The sequence below is a fragment of the Triticum urartu genome, chromosome 4A (assembly GCF_056163025.1).
Source record: "Triticum urartu cultivar PI428250 chromosome 4A, HENAU_Tu73, whole genome shotgun sequence".
Taxonomy (NCBI): Eukaryota; Viridiplantae; Streptophyta; class Magnoliopsida; order Poales; family Poaceae; genus Triticum; species Triticum urartu.
This window is the reverse complement of record NC_141876.1, coordinates 297,749,520-297,755,340: the sequence shown is the minus strand read 5'-3', so window position 1 is coordinate 297,755,340 and position 5,821 is coordinate 297,749,520. Positions and strand designations below refer to the sequence as shown.

The window sequence follows — 5,821 nt, the reverse complement described above, 5'->3', positions numbered from 1 at the left end:
CTTTTATTGGATTTATTCTGCGAGTTTTCTGATCGCGATTTCTGATCCGATCTTAGTTTCTGTTTATCTTTTCGCTCGTTAGTCGAAATCAGGCGATTCAAGCGCCTAGATCTTCGTCTCGAGACCCTCTTTCCGTTTAACCAACTTAAATAACTTTTTGCCACTGTAAAATTTTGACCTAGGATCATATTAGTAAACGAAGCTTCTTTCTTTCGCTGTTTGAGTCTCGTTGCTCCGTTTGATTTGATTCCTTTTGCTAACCGGAGTTCTTAAGTTGAACTTTCTGGTCAACCTCTTTTATTTGAGTTTTGTTTGCGCATCTTTGGTTGTTGATTATGTATGTTATTGTTTTTCTGTGATAGAACACCGGGAGTGCGAAGCGTGCTACTACAAGTCCCTAGGTTTCACAGACCGTCAGTAAGGCAAGTAACACTTTGATCATACCCTTTTATCACCCAGTTTTTATGCATTAGTTCCAATCCTCAAACATTGCATGATTAGGATGTCATTAACATGTGGGTTGGGAAGTAGTTGATGAGCTAGAACCTATTACCCTGTTACATTCAAACCCTTGGGAGTTACTTCTACGCGTTGCTTAAATTGCTATGCTATGCTATGCTCGTAGACGTGGTTTGGGTTTGAGTGAAATCCATGACAGGTGTGAGTTTGTTAATTAATGGTTCAACTTAAGGTGGCAACTTAAATTAACATCTGGGTGGATTGAGGCACCTGGAGTACCCAGTGTTGTCTGTATTTTTTTGGAAATCCCGGAGTACCCGTGCGATCTTCCTATGGACCGCCACCCAGGCTCAAAGGGAACTGAGATGATTCATGCTAGAAACTTCCGTGTGCAGCCACAGGCTATTATGGGCTCTAGCATAGTTGAGTAAGTTACGTGAAGCTCTTGAAGAGGCAGATCAGCAGGTAGTGGGATGTAGGTTTGGTATGGTCTGTCCGGAGTAGAGAGTTAATGTTTTTGAAAGACTGTGTCTCGATCATCCGTTTCTCAAACACCTTGTAGTGCGAGAAATCCAACGGAGGCGATCGAGTCTTGTGGGGAAAAGTGCACAAACCTCTGTAGAGTGTATAATCTAATCATGGTTAGTCGTGTCCCCGGTTATGGACAATCCTTGAGTATCTAGTATTTGGGTTATCACATGTATCTCATCATTCTTAATTAATATTGTTGGGATGTTAATCACTTTAATTGGGATTGAGTTGGAGGAACCTTCTCAATGTTGTTCAACTACCATGATAGTTAAATTAAAATCCATTCCTTTGTTGTAGGGAAAAATTGGCTTTTCGCAAAAACTATAACCATAGAGCTTTCCACCAGCCAAATATGCATGTAGTGATAGTATTATTCTGTTCATGCTCTACTGTGTTATTTTGCCAGCATATTCCATGTGCTGACCCGTTTTTGGGCTGCAACATATTATGTTGCAGACTTTTTAGACGAGGAGTAAGGTTCGTTAGGTCATTGCCGTGCAGCTCAGCTATGCCGTTGGAGTTAATGGACTCACTTTATCTTCCAAGCCTTTCGCTTTTATCGCATTAGATGGCCTTAAGCCATATCTCTCCCTAATAATAAAGCACAGATTGAGTCTCCGGGTTCACCCTCGCGGCGTTTTTACACAAAGGCCCCTCACTCTTTTTAAAATCAACCCGCACTCCATGATGTTTCATCTCTTAAGTGAAACAAAAACGATTCTACATACACCCGTCTCTCTATCCCCACGAGAACACGAACCATCCCGGCCACCCGGCGCTAGGGTTCCCTCCACCGCCACGCCCCATCCCTCTGCTCCCAGCAACCCTCTCCACCCTCTCCCATCCCCAGTCGTCATCGTAGCCCCTCGCCGTCGTTCGATATCCAAGACGGAGCCTCGGCCGACAGCTCCTTGGAGCACGCCGCCCGCCGGTGGATGCCCTGATTCTGCGTGACCCAGCCAGAGACTCACCTCGCCACCTTGGTGCCTCCCGCAGGATCTCCGCCACCGCCTAGCGCTTCTGTGCGCAAGGATGCCGACGCCTCTCCCTGGTACCTCTATCTCCATTCCCTCGGGGCACTGCTCACTGCTCCACACCCCTTTCCTCTCCCATCCTGTCCAATGCGGCTCACGGCCTGCTACAAACGCTTGCCGGCTCCCGTGCAGGCCCTCCTGGCGGACAGCCTCCAGCCCACACAAGCTTCCCTGTTCTGGCTCTGTCGGCTACCATGGTTGAGTAGAGCGAGGAGATCGAGAGGGGAAATAGTCACTTGATTTTTGCGGATTATGTTGGGCATGGAGATTGATCTTAACTTTTTGGTTGTTCGCAGATTCAATGATGACAACACGCACACCTTTCCCTGATGCTTGGGCAAAGGCATGTATGTCCGATGTGCTGGCAAAACTTTATAGATGCAGATTACATACATTAGAAATTGCCAACTCGGTGGATGATAAATACTATGACTTGGGACTCAGAAAAAAGATCAACACGTAGGTATGGGAGTTCGGAATATCCAACATTCCCTAGCTACTTCCTAATTGCTTTACGCACTACCTGCAATTGCAAGCTCAATGTGCTTACATTTCAATTAGCTAAATCTCTTTGTTGGCAATAGTTAATAGGTTAGGTGAAGTTTAGAACAATATGTCAATATGGTAAAGCCTTATTTTATTTAGGCTAGCAGTCTGCTATATAAATTATAAGGTGTGTAAAAAATCCCAGTTAGCTGTGCATGGCTTCCTTTGATCGGATCATCGCTTGAGTAGACGATTTGCCGTACACCAAGCTACTACAGGCTGATCACAGTTTGGCCAAGACGAAACTCTCACATATGAGATAGCTACTAGATCAATAGTTCAATTGTTTGCCTCAGGCCATAACCTTGATAACGATAATTTTTTCTTGTACTTACAGATGCAGATTACATAGATCAGGACTTGCTAACTCGGCGTATGACACATACTAAACGACATCAACACGTAGGTATGAGAGTTCGGAATATCCAACATTTGCTAACTACTTTTTAATTGCTTCGTCCTCTACCTGCAATTACAACTTCAGTGTGCTTGATTTTCAATTAGCCAAGTGCATTTGTTGGTTTTAGTTCTTTTCTATATACAATTAATTATCAATAGGTTTGATGATACTTCAGAACAACATGTCAATGTTAGAGGCTTATTTTATTTTATTTGGACTAGCAGTTTTTGTTCTGCCAATAGAAATAATCAATGAGGGATTTCCCTAGTTTTTTTCTCTCATGTTGTTTTGACCATGATGTACCAGATTTTCAATGTGGAAAACAATTAGAATTGCACTTTTCAGGGGATGTACTTTAGTTGGTGTGCATGCCTTGGTTCATTGTTGCCTAGACGAGCTAGAGAATTTTTGCTGCAAGAAAATGTATGGGCATTTGATGATTAGAGTTAAGAAAATATTATGATAACATGGTTTGGCTTAATACACTAGGTTGTTCGCTACCTTGAGGAGCTCGAGAAACTTATTGAAGTGCTTATAGTTTAATTATAAGTTTTGATTCTTATGTTGGAGACATGACTATGCAAGGAAGTGGTGAGAGAACTTTGAAATAGCTTTATAGTGATGTTTAGATAATTACCATTTAGATTAACAAAGAAAACAACTGGGAGCTGCTTTTAGAATTACATTTATTATTTGTTAGACTATGATCATCTACCGATAATTATTTTCCTCAATAGTTTTTCCTTTATTATTGTTATTTTCATGGCATTTCAATTGATGCACCCTAATCTAATATCTACAAACTTCATTTACACAACACAATTGATTGTTGCTGATGTAGGTGAGACCATTGACTATTAGAGGTGAGTCGGCAAGCTGTTTTCTTCTATGGTTTGGCATGTAACTTTGTGTTCTCTAGCTCTTTTTAGTTTTATATTTTTCTAACAAACAAGACCAACCTTAACTTAAGAAGAAAAGCATCATTATAACCATGAAAAAAATCTGCTTAAATGTTAGGCTTTTGTTCGTCTATTAAGTCATTACCCGTCTAAACGAGACACAGAAATAATGAATTCTTACATGGTAAGTTTTTGTTTCATTTTCATTCTTTGCCTTATCCCGTGTTGGAAAAGAAGTTCAATTGTTTTTTCCTCACAATGTACCAAAGATTCTGATGAAAGATGCTTATTTTTCTCTCAGCTTCAAGAAACAGTCACTATATACTCTGTTTTGTATATATTATGTAGTTGTAAGGAGATGTTTTATTTTCTTTATATGCTACTATTTTAACATCTTGGAAGGGTCCTGAATTTATTGGAGACAACAAAGTGGGCGCACCATGTGAGTTATTTGGCACCTTGATGCAGCAAATCAACACATGTTTGAGCTACAACGGAGGTCACTTAAATAATGTAACGTGATTTACCCCTTTATTTCTTTATCTCGAGAGACAATGTAGATATATGCATGTGTTTACATTTGTTGTGGTTGCATGTATCCTTGACTTTTGTTAGGCTGGGGACAAGCGTATCAATTTGTATAATGCTAATAATGTTGTCACATAATAGTGTAATGTATGTGTTATTGTGATGTTATCCAGTCAAACTCTTTAGAAAACAATGGTCGCCGCCAGAAGTTGGCTGGGGTGATTGTTGAATATAGATGGGAGCTTCTTTGAGGAAAGCCAAACAAGCAGCTGGGGATGTATCTCGCGGGACTCGATGGTTACAGTTTGGGGAGCAGCAGAGTTGCTTGCTAGCATCTTTTTTCTTGCATCTACGAACTGATGATGCTTTACTTGTTGTTGTTTCCCGTGGTAGTACATTATGGCTCACTGTTGTTTATGCTCGGACAGCAGCAGAGGAATAGACTCGGCAAGGAAGGGAGCTACTCCAGTGTAGTCGGTGGAATTGACTGGCAAAGTAAATCATGAAGCTCCTGGTTGGACCAAGAGGTAATTCCCTATTTTCCCTGCACCATGCATTAGTTGATGCAGAATATTTGTTCGTCCAAATAACAACATGAATTTGGTTTTAGTAGTTTCTGAATTATAGCGTCAGAAAAATTATGTGGCTTATTTTGGTAGCATTTGTGATGGACCAATTTTGTGTTGAAGGCTGAGAATTGGGGCTGCACCTCCTACAACAGTCAATTTCGTCGGTGGCCTGCCAACAACACTGGTGAAGGAACAAGGGTGGCCCGAGACCGATAACAGGGGGCTCTTGAACTGGCAAAGCCAGAAGCCACCATCGCTTCATTGTCCCCGGAGATCGTTTGGTGATGCCCGATGGATATCACGTGACGGAGTGGAGACGCACACTCCCCTGCCCCAACTTTGGTGCCGCCACCTACCTATGTGGGGCACAGTCCTGCCTGACCCAGCCTACATCTTGATTGTAAATTTCTCTCACCTTCTATCTCGTGTTCATGTGGTCGTATTGATTTTGCCTTTTGAGAAGTGTTGAAAGAAGATTATGTGCTTCAGACGACTGAATGTCCAGTAATATCATCAACCTTCAGTCAGCAGCGGCTCCGAACTCTATCACCTCAAATGGTTTAGCATAGATCATTCACATGTGAGGATGAAAGCTTGGATCAGCTTCTGTAGTCGCTATCTTTCATTTACAACCGAGTTTTCTTATGGTTATAGGATAGAAACTTTGTATTATTTTTCCATCTTCTTTCCTTCGTGAAACTAGCTGCAATAAGTAGCAATTTAAATTGATGCGAGAAAGTATCTATCTTTAATGTCCAACTGAAGAGTTTTCAGTTGAAAACATCAACCAAGATACAACAAATCCTCATGGTCAGCAATCTTACCGTCATAATGTTTCAGTCATCCTTTTAGATA

The 5,821-nt window shown here is 41.5% G+C and overlaps 1 long non-coding RNA gene across 5 annotated transcripts; it reads left to right on the top strand.

Annotated features, from left to right (window-relative positions):
- Window positions 1–1,707: 1,707 nt before the first annotated feature.
- On the top strand, window positions 1,708–5,493 carry LOC125551501 (uncharacterized). 5 transcript variants are annotated; one of them, XR_007302743.2, is made up of 7 exons: window positions 1,708–2,041; window positions 2,157–2,221; window positions 2,321–2,487; window positions 2,908–2,976; window positions 3,812–4,382; window positions 4,829–4,924; window positions 5,087–5,493. It is a non-coding gene; the product is annotated as an uncharacterized LOC125551501 (long non-coding RNA). The 5 variants fall into 5 exon arrangements; XR_007302740.2 differs by having other exon boundaries at window positions 2,157–2,487; XR_007302742.2 differs by having other exon boundaries at window positions 2,157–2,487; window positions 4,826–4,924.
- Window positions 5,494–5,821: the final 328 nt, after the last annotated feature.